Raw genomic sequence first — 17,152 nt, forward strand, 5'->3', positions numbered from 1 at the left:
CATACCTTTCTCAGTTAGCAATTAGCAGACCTCTGGCCTTTTTACATTACGAAGTCCAAGACTTTCACCTCCACATCCTACATTCATTTCGTATTGGTGCTTTAAAAATTGCCATTTTGATGGGCAAAATACAGTAACATGCTTTTAATTGTACCCTTGATTATTAGTAAGCTTCATTTTTTTCAAATGTCTTTACATTTCCTCTCCTGTCAATAACCTGCTCGTGAGCTTTAATTTTTAATAGCATGTTGATCTTTTTTTACAATGATTTTTAAGTGTTTTAAAATAACACATATACAAGGTAAAAATGGTAAACAATAGAAAATTAGTTTCACTCCCACAACAGAGCTCTGTTTTCACCGTCTAAATTTTGCAATCATCAGCAGTTAACTGTGTGCCTTTCCAAACATTCCCCATGCTTGTACTTCCCCACCTATATAAGCATACATCTATATAGGCATATATGTATATATTCTATATGTAGATCTACCACATTCATGTAAATGGTGGCATTTTCTTCCATTTTATGACAATAATCCAAATTGCTTAAGCATTTTCCCTTAGGTGGGCATTTAGGTTATTTCCAGGTAGTTGGGGTCATAAATAATGCCACTGTGAACATCATTGTAGATATATCTTTTATACATCTGTGGGTATATCTGAGCCTAACTTTAAAAGTAAAATCATTGGATAAAAGATTATATGCACTTAAAATTTTGATAGAACTTGCCAAATTATCTATTATACCAAACGTGAAAGGGAAGGCCTAATTTCTCATACCCTTAACAACACAAGATGTTTCAAACTTTTATATTTGACATTTTGATAGGTAGAATATGATGTCTTATTACTTTGAAATTAATTTCATATGTTCATAGTCATTTGCGTTTCTTTATTAAATGTCTTTCACATCACTTTTAGATATTTTTGATTATGTTGGTCTTTACATTTGTTAATTTTATTTTTAAAAGCGCTTTATATATTAAGAAAATTGTCCCTTTGTCATAGGTGTTATAATTCTGTGAAGAGAAATTTAAATATATATTATATATATAATTAGAGAGAGGGAGAGACCAAGCACCAGATTTATATCTTTACTTTCATTACTGTTTCTGTTTTCCTCTGTAGCTTCTTAGCTACATGAGGATCTTCCCACAGCATCATTTTTTTATACAGTAGTTCTATTTTTAACTTTTTGAGGAACTGCTATACTGTTTTCCATAGTAGCTATGACTATTTATATTCCTACACTACTACTTTTTAATTGCCACATTTTACTTTCAGAAATTTTATAGTTTCTATTTGTCAGTTTATTGATTGTTTTATAAATAACCTAGTCCTTCTAAATTTATTTTACGAATGCAGAGATATAGCTTTATTTTTGCTTCTATGGCGAGAACATGTTATAATCACTTTTCTGTCCTGAATGTTATTTTTACCTCATTTTACTTTGATCTACATTTTTTTTAATGTTAAGGGTATATCTGTCAATTTTTATTTTAACCACTGTTAGATGTTTTTCATATATATATATATATATATATATATATATATATATATATATATATATATAATGTTGTTAAATCAAGCGTCTTTACATTTCAAATGTCTTTCTTGTATGGAGATAATAATAGATTTCTCTTTTAACTTTTCTTTCCTATAATGACATTTTCTTTTTCATTTCAGTTATATAACTGGCTTCTCTAGTCTTCATTGGAACTTTCTTTTAACTCCTAAATCACAAATCTAAGCCTTTGTCCTAGGCAACAGTAAGAAGTCTTACCTTCTACCAAATTCCCCTCCTCATGTATGCCAAAGAAATGCCAAAGGAATCTGTCCATGTTCCACACATTCAGTTTGTTCTCACTTGCTACCTTAACCAGCTGGCTGACTCCATATTGCTGTCCACTTACAGCTATCTCTTAACTTGCTTCCATTGCTCAGCTGCCATTCTTCCCTTTACTATTTTCCTACAAGCCTGGGAAATGGCCTTCCCTTCAGTTCCCTGCCCTGTTAGCAGAGGGTGGGTTGTAAAATTTAACAAGACTTTACTAAAGGTTTGGAGAAAACAGAAAGGGATTAAATTCCAGAAACATGAAATTGAGTCCTAGTTAATAGATACTCATACTTCTAAGACCTAAGCCTCTCCATCAAAGTCATGGTTACTTCTTAGCTTAATTCTGTCACTTTCAATGGGAGGTGTGACCTCTATGATCCTGCTGCCATTTTCACAGAGGAGCTTACCACCTCCCCCAGAAGAATGCCCTTGAACATGTATCTTAGAACCTGTGACCATGACTCCAACATGTGTAAGTCTATTGTAGCTATCTGATGGAAATAATGGAGTGTGAGGAACATATGCTACAATGTCTTCATTCACTAACAGCAGATTAGTAGCTTCAAATTAGCAATGGTGGGGGTATTTACACCATGGATATTTGAAAATGCATCGAATAATGGCTTGATTTTTTTGTTGTTGTTCATTTCGTAGACAAGCAGATTAAAATGAAAAGGGTATTGTGACCGTAGGCATTACATTGTGAATAGTACAAAATATTGAGGACATATCCTTAACCAGCACTAGAAAACTATAATCTGATTCAGTGAAAATGTCGTTCCTGTAATTGATGAACAAGTGATGTTCCAAAATGTATCTTTTTTATTTCACTTGCATCTTACTCATTAATATAAATGAAAACAACCAGCATTCATGTTGAAAACTAAACAGGTTTATCATCTCCAACCATAGTTTGGCTATGGATCCAAGAGTTTGGTGAAAATCGACTAAAGCATTTCATAAGAATCAATCTGCTATATGGACTTTACCAAAAAAAAGGAATGTATATTTTATAAATATTTGTAAACTTTGCACTAGTCATCCTTTAAATCAGTAAATTTTATTATAGCTATAGTGTGTGTGCGCACACACACACACGTACTATTTTTCTATAGAATTAGGTGTTAAACACTTGCCAGCACACCACTGATACAGGAGCTTTGGGACATTGCATTCTGGATTTTATTTATAGTGAGATGGGAAGGAATTGAAGGGATTTTCAGGAGAGGAAATAATATGATTTGACTTACGACTTAGTGGGATTTAACAGGATCAGTGTAGCTTTCATGCTGAGAACACACTGTAGGATGGAGGCAGAGAGACCAGGTAGGAAGCTACTGGCAGTAACCCAAGAAACAGATGATGGTGGTTAGGACTGGGGTGATAGCAATGGAGATAGTGAAACGTCAGATTCTGGATGTATTTTAAAGTTAGAATGCAATGGCTTGCTGGTGGAGTAAATGTATATTTTGAACGAAAGAGTAAATTTGAGGATAATGCTAAGGTTTTTGGAACAGAACAAGTGGAGTTGCCTTTCACTGAGCTAGGGAAGACCATGGAATAACAAGTTTGAGATTTGTCAGAAACTGTTTTGGAAACATTGATCTTAAAGCTTGTTAAACTTCCAAGTGGTGATGTTGATTAGGCATTTGGATCTAAGTGTGTGCGGTCGGTTCAGACTCTGGATATAAATCTGTGAGTCGTCAACATATAAATGCCTAAATCATGTGACTAGAGAAAATCACCTTGTGAGTGAAAGTTGACATAAAAGAAAAATGATACAAGGACTGAGACCCAGAGTATTCCAATATTTAGAGGACAAAATATGAGGAAGAACAAACAAAAGAGACTTGCAAGAATTGGCCAAAAATCTACAGAAGGCAAAATGAGTGTAATAGAAGTCAGATTAGAAGAGGATATCAGTGTTAGAAGAGTTTAGCTGTGTCACATCCTGCTGATGGGTCAAACGAGATGCAGTCAGTAATGATCACTGGATCTAGCAATATGAATGTCATTTGATAACCTAAGATTCGAGCAGCTTCAGTGGATTGGTTGGGTAAAACTTTATTTGGATAGTCCAAAAAAAAAAAAAAAAAGAAAAAGAAAAGATACATTTCAGAGAAGAACTGTAGAGAGCTGTTTCAAGAAACTTTGCTATAAATGCAAGGATAAAATGGGGCCGTAGTTGAAGGGGGGAATGGGATCAGGAGAGCTATTTTGTTTATAATGAGAGAAGAATTGAAATTATATGCTGAAGGCAATGATCCATGCAGTGAGGAGGGTTTGAAGGTGCAGAGAAAAGGGGAAATTGCTTAAGTAGGCAATAAAGGATGAGACATAGTGTGCACGTGGGGGAGGGTTTTGGCTTAGTCAGGATCATGAACAGTCATGCATAGTAACAAGATAGAAGGTAGAATACATGACGACAGGTACAGATGAGTGTGTAGATGAATAAGTGGGAGCTGTGGGAAGTTCTGACTGCTACTGTATTTTGCAGAATATGAGCAAGGGCAGGGAGGTTTTCAACATTTGGGGAAAGAAGAGATGGTATGAAATGATCCCCTAGGAGAGTAAGAAAGAAGGTACTAGGGAGATAAATATGATTTGATGCTAATTTACAAAGGTGAATTCTAAATTCTAAGGGTGAATGCTTAGACTGCAATAATGAAATACCGTAGATGGGGTGAGTTAAACAACAGACATTTATTTCTCATGGTTCTGGAGGGTGGGAAGTCTGAGATCCAGGTGCCAGCACAGTTAGGTTCTGTTGAGAGCTCCCTTCCTGGCTTTCAGGTGACTGCTTTCTTGCTGCGTCCTCACATGCCAGAGAAAGAGAGAGCTGGCTCTCCTGTCTCTTCTTGTAAAGACACTAATCCCATCATGAGGACCCTACCCCCTTGACTTCATCTAAACCTAATTACTTCCAAAGTTCCCCCCTCCAAATACAAATACCATCACACTGGAAGTTAAGACTTCAAGAATGTGGGGGAGAGGGGCACATCCAGTCCATAAATGATGCTTTTCAAGCAACTCATAGCAGTATGTCCAAAATTAAACTCCAACTTCCCTTCACCTCTTTTTTCTATTCAATACTAACTAATAGCTAACATTTACTGAGCCAGCCACTGTGCTAAGTATTTTATCATCATTATCTTATTCAGTCTTCACCATAACTTTATTTGTTGGATATAACTGTTTTCCACATTTTCTAGATGAGGAAACTGAGACTATGAGAGATATTTTTTATGAATTTACAAACCTATTAAGTGGAAAAACCATTATTCAAATCTAATTTATCTATCTCTAGGATCATAGTTCTTATTAAGTACATAGAGATCTTATTAGGACATTGTAAGGACTCTGGATTCTACTTACAAAACGTGTGTTTTAAACTACAGTAGTATTTCAGTTATTCAAGGAACAATTTAAAAAAGTCACTGTGGTCGGCAGAATAATGGCCCCTGCAGATGTCTGTGTCTTAATCCCTGTAATTCATCACTATGTTATATTACATGGCAAAGAAAAATTAAGGTTGCACGTAGAATTAAGATGGCTAATCAGCAGATAGGGTGATTATCTGGGTCTTCCCATTGTAATCAGAAGGTTCCTTAAAAGTGAAAAACTGAAGCAGAATAAGAGAAATGGAGAGGTAACAGCATGAGAGACCTTGGTCCAATGTTACTGGTTTGGAAGATAGAAAAATGGAGCCATGAGACAAACAATGTGGGCAACCTTTGTAAGATGAAAAAGACAAGGAAACAAATTCTTCCCTTGAACCTCCAAAGGGAATGCAGCTCTATACACCTTGATTTTAGCTCAGTGACAGCCATTTAGGACTTCTGCCCTTCAGAATTTTAAGATAATGAATTTCTGTTATTTTAAACCACTCAGTGGGTGGTAATTTGTTACAGCAGCAATAGGAAACAGATACAGTCTTCATTAACTTTTCTTTCTCCCTCTGCATCATCTCTACCCAGTCCAAAACCAAAAGTCTGTTGGGTTTTATCTCCTTAATGTTTGTTGTTCTAGGAAGAATTTAAGACTCTTACTTGGTTAATATCTTCAAACAAGACTATCTACCCTGTCTTCATTTTCTATTTGATTCAGCACATCATTATGTCTCAACTGGATACTTGCAGTACTATCTTTACTAGTTCTCTTGCCTTCCACATGTAAGCCATGGTCCGCATTTGTGCAAAGTAATTCATCATTCTAAAATGCATAAAATTACACCGGAGACTATTTCAAATAGAAGAGGAGAACCTTGGATAAAGCCTGGGAATGGGGGAAAAAGTCATTTTTCCTTATTTCTATGTAGGATTAGCTTAAGCCTATTTGTTTCTCTTGAACTTCCCCTCCTAATTGTTTCCACACAAGATAATTTATTTTGCTTGGAAACTGCAGCGGTACAGAGCACAGGAACGTAGACGGTCAGCACAGCTGACAGTCATGTGGATGCATTGCTCTCTCTTGTTCTTTCTTACCACGAGACATTGCAGTGCAAGTGGGAGATGATTTTTGACACTCTCAGTTAAGAAACCATTAATAAGCAGCTGCTGGTGCCTATTTTGGAAGGATTATCACATTTGATAACCTTATGGAAGTGTTTTGCTCTAGCTGGGGAAGGGCACTGAAAAAACAATGATTATTCTCTCGTTATTTCAAAACAGTTTACTAACAGATGCAGAGGAACATTTACCCCAACTGATTCTTAAGTTCTAATGTTCTGTATTTGAATTGTTCATTTGGCATTACAGAATGAGGACTGAACTTGGAATCCCAAATTCCAAAGGTGAATTCTATCTTTTGTTGCAAGTATGGGTTCACAACAAGCTACTACACCTGTCAGACTTCAGTTTGCTCATTTAGGAAAATGAAAGGAGAAAGGAGATTAACTGCCACTGGGTGCTGGGCTACACACGTAATGTACATTAGCTCATCTAATCTCTAGGGAAAAAGCAAGAGCGCATTAGTTCACAGATCTGTCTTTTCATTCATCCATCTAAAATCCGAAACCTTTGTGATATCCAGTAGGCTGAAATATGAAATCTGGAAAATTGTAAACCTTAGTTACAATTCTCGGTGGCAGTATCCATTCTCTCAAAGGACATTAGGAAACCTGGTTTCTAGTAAGTACTTTGCTACTGAAAAACTCTGTGACTTTGGGCAAGCCATGCACTCCTTCTGAGTCTCAGTTATTTTTCCCTCCACAAAATGAAAGGATTGGATTATTTCTACAATCCCTTACCTTCGATGGTCTATGCCAGGAGTTGGCAGCCGTTTTCTACAAAGGGTCGCGTGGCAAGTATTTTATATTTGCAGGGCACAATGGCCTCTGTCAAAACTAATCAACGCTGCCTCTGCAGCTCAAAAGCAGCTGTAGACAATATGTAAATGAACAGTCTTGGCTGAATTCCAATAAAGCTCTACTACATCAACATCATCAACACAGATGATGGCTTGGGTTTGACCCACGGGACTTAGTTTGATGACCCCTGGTCTAGACAGCAATAACAGATTTTGTGTGTCACCTCTTCCCTTTCCTGTTCGAACCAATATATCAAGAGCTCTATTTTATGCATTCCTAGTCTGAAGGTATCCCTCGATTGAAGCAGAGTTTATCTATGTGCGTCACTTTTTAAAAATCTGGATAAAGCTGAGAATTTGGAGAAATTAAAGGGCTGGGTTTTGCTTGCGGCTTATTAAAAGCAGCACTGATTTACAGGAACATGATGGAAACAGCAAAAACCTTAATGAATAAAGCTATATAATGGTTATATAGATTTAAAATACTATTCTTGGGGTGGGGGTACAGCTCAGTGGTAGAGTGCATACTTAGCATGCACGAGGTCCTGGGTTCAATCCCCAGTACATCCATTAAAATAAATAAATAAATAAGCCTAATTACCTCCAAAACATAAAGTAAAATACTATTCTTGTCTATTTGTTCCAATTTTAATGTATCTCATATGAATTAACTTATTTTCCACTCATAGCAACCATGCTAACTTACTGACATGTGTCAAAATCTACCTTGGATTACTTTTTAAGTTTTCATCAACACTGCTTTTCTCGAATGCATAATGATCTTCAAGGAGACTTCTTGCCTCCAAGAGAGTATTTTACAAAGGATGAGAGGGAGAGGGGAATGAAGAGTTCTCACGAATTCTCATGAATTTTTGTCGACAGTAGATGACCAAATGGCCTGTTAGATATATTTGATTAGATTCTGCAACTGAAAAGTGGAGAAAGTGGAAACTGGGAAGTGTCCTGGAAATCACTGCCAAGGCCAGCATTTGAACTAAGATTTAACTTTGGGTCTGTGTACTTTCCTTATGGATAGCCTGGATAGCTGCACCAATGGGAACATTACTCTAGGATTTTTTGTTGTTCTTATTGTTTTTGCTGTTGTTTAATTCTAGTAGCTCTTAGTGATGAAGATGAATCTGATGCCAATGTGTCAACAAAGATTTTCATCATTGACAAATTCCCCCAAAGCAAGTTTTCAGTGTGGGCTTCTAAACTGGCAGGAGTTTTGATATTCGTGTGTTCTCTTTATTTTGTATTCTCCTTGTTTCTTGCTACTCAGCAATGCCTTCAACTTCACTCGTTCAGTGAGTTTAGTCATAGAAAGTATTCAGAGGGCATGGGCAGATGGTGAATTTATCAGGGAGTTTATGCAATTCTCTGATTCATTCCATCAATCTAGAATTAAACAGAAACAATCCCAATGTGAGCTTAAGCATATTCTGCCTTCAAGAAAGACAGAAACAACAAAATGATTAAAACGTAAATTTGAGTAGCCCTCTGTTTTCTCTGTAGAATACTTTTAATTAGATTTTGGCTGAACTCTGCTGGTTCCTGACCCCTGATAGTTGCATTTTCAGTTCTATATAGCATTTTTATCACTGCCACTTTTGTTATTGTAATGACATTTTCTTATAATCTTTTAAAATCTCATCAGCCTTTCATGAATTTTAGAAATAAATGTATATTTATCGTATGGGCTTTAGTTAGCTTTTTTGGGGGTGCTTACTTTTGGCATGACCCTCTTTTCTTATTTCATAAATTAGAAACAGAATTTATCATGATACAAAAAGATTACATATATAAATGTGCACATAGGTGTACATATTTATTTGTATATATTTATAACTGTAAATAATCTTATTCCCCCCGAAAAGATCTGTGTCAGCTCCTGTGGTTCTGAATGAGGAGCACTTTTGACCTCTGTGGCACAGTTGGCAATGTTTGGACATATTTCTTTTTTTTTTTTTTTAATTAAAAAAATTTTTTTGCAGGGGGTGGGTAATTAGGTCTATTTATTGATTTACTTGTTGATGGAGGTACTGGGGATTGAGCCCAGGACCTCATTCTTGCTAAGCATGCGCTTCGACATACTTCTGATTGTCACAACATGGGGAGGATGGAAGTGGGAAGTCCTGCTGGCACTTAATAGCTAGAAGCCAACGACGCTACTAAGATTCTACAATACACAGGTCAGTTTCCCCACCTCCAACAAGGAAACAGATTCATTCAGCCCAAATTGTCAATAGTCCTGAAGTTGAGAGATTCTGGTCTAGTCTAAAAACATGTAGAAATGTCTTCATACAATTCAAGAAATACTATATGAAGTTACAAATCCTTAACATACCATGAGTCTTTACAGGGCATATAGGAAAGGCTCACAAGAAGTTCTAGAAGTGTTTTCTAATGGTATAGAATGAACTCTTGTAGTAAGAGTATTGTAAAGTGGGGAACCATGCAAAGCACACAAAGTGACCTATTTTATCTTGAAAAAATAACCCGGAAGCCTTGGTTACAAATATATATTTATCTTTGCAATTATCTTTATAGTTGTGTCTGCCCAGGGCCTTTTCCCTCTCCCACCTGCCCTGCCCCTTTATCTCCTGAGTAATACAGAAGCTGCCATTTTAATTCAGTGTGAGCCTGGCTCCTGGCTTTAAGTGAATTGAAGACACCATGGAGACCTAGAGATAGACAGAGATAAAGAGGAGAGGGTGCTTGCTAAGTTTTGTTGTGCATTATGAATGTATTCTCCACTAAGGCACTCTTCCAAGAGTAGGAAGTAAAGAGTAAAGTTGGTTTTTGAATATTTGAGATGATAGAATGTTATTTCTTTGAATGAGACACCCTGTGGAAATAATGAGAGAACAAGAGGTCAAGATTTTTTTTGTCATACATTCGTATATGTGCCCCCGTAAGCACACACACCTGCATACACTTACACAAAAAAGGTCATACTATGCGTGCTATTTGGTAAGTTGTTTTTTTTCGCTCATCAAAGTATTGGTATTCAATATCTTGTAATAACCTATAATAATAAAGAATATGAAAAAGCATATGTATAGTATAACTAAATCACTATGTTATACAGCAGAAACTAGCACACCATTGTAAATCAACTAGACTTCAAAAAAAAAAAAAGACTGTGGACCTCTTTTCATGTCCATTCACATCACCATTTTCATGGCTGTCGAGCACTCTCTTCCCTGGCTTTACAGCGCTTTACTAAACCAGTCTTCACTTGATCAACATTTAGCTGGTTTGTTACCAAATGCTCCCTATTAAAAACTGCCTGAGTAATCATGTTTATGCATATACCTTTATGTACTTTTGTTATCATCTTAGGAAATATTCCTGGAAGATCTGCTGAGTCAAAGAATATTTAATTAAAAACTTTTTGAGGCACAACCCTAATTGCCCTTCCAAAAAGGCTGGACCAAATAGCACTCCCACCACCAGTGCCGTCGTATAGCCGCATCCTATGCCTTTCCTGCCAATGGGTTTCCTCATGTTCTTTCATCTTTGTTAATATTTTTCCCTTGTCTAAAGGGTGAAAAATGCCTCATTTTAATTTACATTTTTGATAACTAGTGAAGGTGAGCATCTTTTCATTTTTAATAATCATTTTCAACTTGTTTTTCAAATGGCTTTTCATGTCCTTTGCCCATTTTTAAATAATGTTGCTCATCTTTTTAGTTTTGATTTATACAAGCTCTTTGAATATTAAGAAAATTAGTCTGTCAAATGTATTACAAATACTTCCTCCCAGATTGTCTTTTAACTTTCACTATGATATTTTTAGCTAAAAAGAAGCTTTACAATTTTATGCCATCATATTTATCAAAATTTTGTGGCTTCTAGGCATACCAGTGAGGCTTAGAAAGGCATCTCCCACGTCAAGATCATAAAAAACATTCATACATATCTTCTTCTACAAAGATTTAATTTTTAACATTTAAATATTTGATCTATCTGCAGTTTATTTGAGTGCTTCGGGGTGAGGTAGTAATCTAGCTTGGCAGCTAGAGCTTAAGTTCAATGATAAGAAAGACTTGTGTCTGAGTTCTACCACTTAATAGCCAAGGGACCTTGAGAAAATCACTTAACCTCTTGAAGTCTGTTTCTTCATCCGTAAAAAGAGGGTAATTATATTCCCTAACCTATAAGCTTGTGTGAAAATGAAAGAATTCCGAACAAAACCTGGATGATAGTAGGAATATAATTAATATTATCTGAACTGTCTTATTACTATTACTATTCTCAGTAGGTGCTTCCCCTAAATGATTTATTGATTAGTTCACTTTTTCCCCAAAGATTTAAAATGCTGCTTGCATTGTATTTCTCATTACAGCATATGATTAGATATATGTTTAATCACTTCATTGTTGTATTGTTCTTTGTGTGCATTTCCAGAACATAGGCACCTAGTACTTTCAGAAGAATTTTGTAATAGTGAGCATTCTTTTCTCATTCTTGGAATTAATTTTGATATTTTTTATTTTGGGGAATGAAACATGCGGCTTTTAGTTTGAGTCATATATTTAATTTGTTAAGAAACTACAATGCTAATTGCCTTTCCAAAAAGCTGGAACAGTTTGCATTTTCAATATAATTCACGAACATGCCCACATCCCACACCTTTCCTAGCAGCAGGTTTCCTCATGTTCTTTCTTCTTTGCTAGTATTTTCCTTGTTATCAGTGTGAAGGGTGAAAAATAACTCATCTTAATCTTCATTTTATAGACACAGGGGGAATTCACATATTTAAATTATTGCCTTTTCTATATTTCTCCACTTTTATTCAGGTCTTTTTCTTCTAATTTCCCTCAGTAAAGTTTCATATGATAGTTTTCTTCATTCAGTACTTATGCGTGGCTTGTTAAATTTATTCCTTGGTATTTTATTTTCATTTTATTTTTGACTGCTTATTTAAATGGGATTTTCCCATTACATTTTAATTGATTTTTGTTGGTATAAATGGAAGATATTAATCACTGTATATTAATTTTGCATTTATCTTCATATCAAATATGTAAAATTTGATTTTGTTCTCTTGTTTAAATGCATTATCTAGCACTTTTAAAACAATTTTAAATAATAGTGGTGAAAGCAGCATCTTAATTTTATTCTTGAAATTAAATTCAGTCTTTTCAGGTTTTTTTGCAATAAAATACAAGGTTTTTAATTTGGGTTATATATTAGACTTTTAAAGGAAGCATGCATGTTTTAGTGAAGGTTGAATTTTATAAATCCTTCATTGGCATCTACTAGGATCATCATGCCTTTTTTTCCTCTGTTCACTTATTAATACAGTAAATTACATGTATGCAGTTCCTATGGGATTCCTGTTACGGAACTCTGCATTCCTAGAGTGCCTCCCTCTTCATCATTATGCATTATTCTGTTGATCTGCTGTTGGATTACATTTGCAAATGTTTCCATCCAGATTTCTGCATCAAGACTTGTAACGCATATTTTTTAGCCATTTTCTTCACATTTGTTATCCTCTTCAGGTTCAGGTTGGGTGTTAGTATTATGCTGCCTTAAAAAATAATTGGAAACGTTTCCCTGTCATTCCATGCTCTAAAACAGTTTAAAATGCATAAAAGTTATAGGGGATGAAATGTACAGCATGGGGCATGTAGTCAATAACTATGTAACATCTTTGTGACAGATGGTAATTAGACTTATCGTGGTGATCATTTTGTAATGTGTAGAAATAATCAAATCGTTATATTGTGCACCAGGAACTAGGATAGTGTTGTAGGTCAATTATACTTCTAAAACAAACAAACTTTTTCATAGGAAAAGAGATCAGATTTGTGGTAGTCTGGGGCACAGCTGGGGGAAACGGGACTCAGATGAAGATAGTCAAAAGGTACAAACTTCCAGTTATAGATAAATAAGTATTATGGATGTAATATACATCATGATTAATATAATTAACATTGCTGTATGTTATATATGAAAGTAGTTGAGAGGGTAAATCCTAAGAGTTCTCATCACAAAGAAAATTTTTTTTTTCATTTTCTTTTATTTTATATCTATATGAGATGATAGATGTTCACTAAACTTACTATGGTAATCATTTCATAACATTTATAACTCAGATCATGATGCTATACACCTTATATAGTGCTGTCTGCCAATTATATCTCAATAAAACTGGAGGAAAAAATAAAATAAAATTGTACCACATTTATCTTTTAAAAAAGGATAATCAATATAAAACACTTAGCATATGTCTTACAACACACTGAATAAATGAAAGTCATATTATCAACTTCTCAAAATATGGAAAATTTCACCTGTGAAACCATTGACAGTTTGGGTAAGAAGGAAATGTAGTTCTTTGATATTTTTATCAATTTCTATTCTGATTATTAATCCATTTCTATTTTTTGTCTTTTTGAGTCATTTGGGGAATTTATATTTTTCTAGAAAATACCCATTCCAGCCAGGTTTTAAGAAACATTGAGACTGTTCAACATATCCTTAAATAATCTCTGTGCCTGAGGTTAGTTTGCCTTTCTCCTTCCTAATAGTTCCTCGTTTCTTCTTAAATATGATTTCTAGCTGTTAATTTATTTTTTTTTAATTTTTTCTCATATGTTAAATCTCATTAAGTAGCTCCATCATACAGACAATTATATAGAATGATAAAATGAACACTTGTATACCTACCATTCAGCTTTGCCAAATCTCAGTATTTTCCTGTATTTCATTCAGCCCTTTCCTTTTTTAAACAATAAAATATTGAAGACAGTGAATCTCCCTTTGTGTCCCTCCATCATTCCCTTCTTGTTCCATGTTGCCTGGTCGTATCCTGAATTTCGGGTCTGCACCTACCAAATTGGGTGGTTAATTCTATTCACCAAGTGTTTTCAAGTCTGAAAATTTGTGAGCATATAGCAGGATGGTACTTCTCAGCCCCCTTGTGGTGGGATGAGACCTTGTGATTACTTCTAGCCAATAAATTACTGTTAGAGATGATGTGTGCCATTTTGAGGCCAGATCATTTCATTGTTCATCTGAGACCCTCAAACGCTTGATGTCCATCTTTCATAGCAACATACAACTTTCCAGATAGTGAGCAGTCTATGGCCTGAGCCCCAGAATAAGGATGATGTGGAGGAGGACCCCTTGGCAACCCTCAATTGATGTGCAGTACAAGTGAGAAATAAATGGTTGGTGCTTGAAACTTATAACTCAAATCATGATGCTGTACACCTTATATAGTGCTGTATGCCAATTATATGTCTTTATTGTTTTTACCACAGCACAACCTAGACCATCTTGACCAATGCGTCTATAAACAAAACATAGTAAGTTTTATAGGTTTTAAATTTCTACACAAATGCTATCATTTTTTTATACTCTCCCACAACTCACCTTTCTCATCTGATATTAGGTTTTTAAGATTAATCCATGTGATATATGCACTTATAGTTCTTTCATCTTAAAGACTTTACTGTTCCTCTGAGTGAACCAAGATAATTTACTCATTCTTCTACTAATGGAAATGTGTATTATTTCCAATTTTACACTGTTAATAACAATGCTACATTATTGCACACCTCATACAAAACTATGAAAATTTTACAGGAGTGCAGTTATTATCAAGTGCATGCATCTTGAACATTATTGGGCCTTGTCGAAAGCCTCTCCTCTATGCTTGTAGAAATTTATACTCCTGCCATCACTATATGAGAACTCCTGTTTCTACATCCTGGCAACACTTGTTATTGTCAGATATTCTCACTTTGTCAGTCTTATTTATAGTATTAATTTGTATTTTCCTGGTTACTAGTGTAATAGAACATCATTTCGTATGCCTATTTTCCATACATAAATGACACTTAGACCAGTACATATACTATGTCCTTTTTCCTCTTGGATTGTGTTTGAAATGAATGAATGAAATTTAGGGGTGCCCTTGTTAGTTATGTTCATTGTAAATATCTTCTCTGAGTCTGTTGCTGGTCCTTTGACTTTATATTTCATTTTATTCTATGCAACTTTTTAAATTTCAATGCTGTCAAACACTATCTCAACCTATTCATTATCATTTGACCTTATTCTTCATAGCTTTAAGATATAATTTTCACACTATACAATTAACTCATTTAACAAGTAAAATTCAATGGTTTTCAGTATATTCACAGTTATATATAATCGTCACTGCAGTCAATTTTAGAATTTTTATCACCTTAAGAAGAAACCCTCTACCCTTTAAAAATTGCCCAAATCCTCATCCCTCCAGCCATAAGCAATCACTAATCTACTTTCTGTCTCTGTAGATTTCCCTGTTGTGGACATTTCATATGATTAGAATCATATATGTCATCTTTTGTGACTAGTTCTGTCAATTTGCATAATATTTTCAAGGTCCATCCGTGTCGTAGCATGGTTTCAACTTTCATGTGCCTTTTAAAGGAGATTCTTCCCTATCCTGAGCCCATAATACTAGTCTCTTTTGTTTACTTAATTGAGTAATATAGTTTGATTTTTACATTTAAGTCTTTAATCTGTTAGGAATTGACATTTGTCTCTGATTTGAGGTAGGGAACTATTTTTTTCCCATATGGACAGCCAGTTGTACTAGCACCACTTATTAGAATACTCTTATCATTTCCCTTCAGATTTATAACACTACTGCTATTACATTTAAGGACTCCATACATGGTGAGTTTGTCTCTAATCTCCATACTATGATCCTTTGGTCTATTCGCCTGTTCTTTCAAGTACCTTACTGTCTTGGGTGCTATAGCTTTAACTTTATAATTAATTAGTCTTGCTCCCTGAGAAGGAAAGCCCCTTACAGTATTTTAAAAATTGTCTTGCTTCTGGGCTCTTTGCAGTTTTATTTAAATTTTAGGATCAACTCAAATTCATTGAAAAATTTCTTATTGTAATTTTGATTAGAATTTCACTGAATTTATATATTAGTGGAAAACTATATATAGTTATTTATGATACATTTATATGATATATTTACTATATGAATCTTTCTATCCAAACACATGGTATATATGTCCTTTTAAGTTTATTGTATTATTTCATATAACATTTTATCAGTCTCTCCACAAAGAACTTGCATATTTTCTATTATTTTTCCCTAGTTATCATATAGTTATTTTTAAACTACGTGCAAATAATATTCTTTATAAAAATACACTGTCTTATTGTGAGTGTCATATAAGAATGTGATTTCTTTTTCCTTATACTGTTCTTGTCTGTAACTTTCATTAGAATTTCTTCATTAGTTCTAATGGTTTCGTAGCATAGAGTTTTTGGTTTTCCATATAAACAATCCTATTGTTTGGGAATACTAAACGAACTCTCTCTCTCTCACTCGCTCGCTCTCTCTTTCTTTTTTTCTTTCTGTCTAAATCCTACATATTCTAGTTCTTTTTCTCATCTTACGGTTCTGGCTACGGCCTCCTGTGCAATGTTGAATATAAAAGTGACATCAGCTGCCCTTTTCTTATTCTTGACTTTAAACATTTAATCATGATGTTTGCTGAAGGTTTTGCAGGTTATACTTTATCATATTAACAAGGCTGCCTTCTATTCCTAGTTTTCTTGGCATTTTTTAAGATCAAGAATTGATGTTGAAATGTGTAAAATGTTCTTTCTCTACTTAGATGATTCTGTTATTGCTCTCCTTTAATCTGTTAAAATGATGAGTTATATTAAATAATGTACTCAATTTGAATAAGGGCTACATTTCTGAGATGAAGCTTTTTCGTGGTGTAACACAAACACCCACATACACGTAAGTGTGCACAATATTGATATGATTATATATGCATACTATTTTTGTGCACATAATATATTTTACTGAATTTGGTTGGCTTATAATACATTGTTTTTCTGTCTTATCATGAGAAATGAGATTAACCTAAAGTTTTATTTTCTTGAACTACTTTTATCTGACCAAAGTCTTAAAACAAATTTGATAAGTTAGACCAGTTTGTAAAACATGGAAAGACAGAGGTTATCTGG

This window comes from Camelus bactrianus, chromosome X, assembly GCF_048773025.1.
Source record: "Camelus bactrianus isolate YW-2024 breed Bactrian camel chromosome X, ASM4877302v1, whole genome shotgun sequence".
NCBI lineage: Eukaryota > Metazoa > Chordata > Mammalia > Artiodactyla > Camelidae > Camelus > Camelus bactrianus.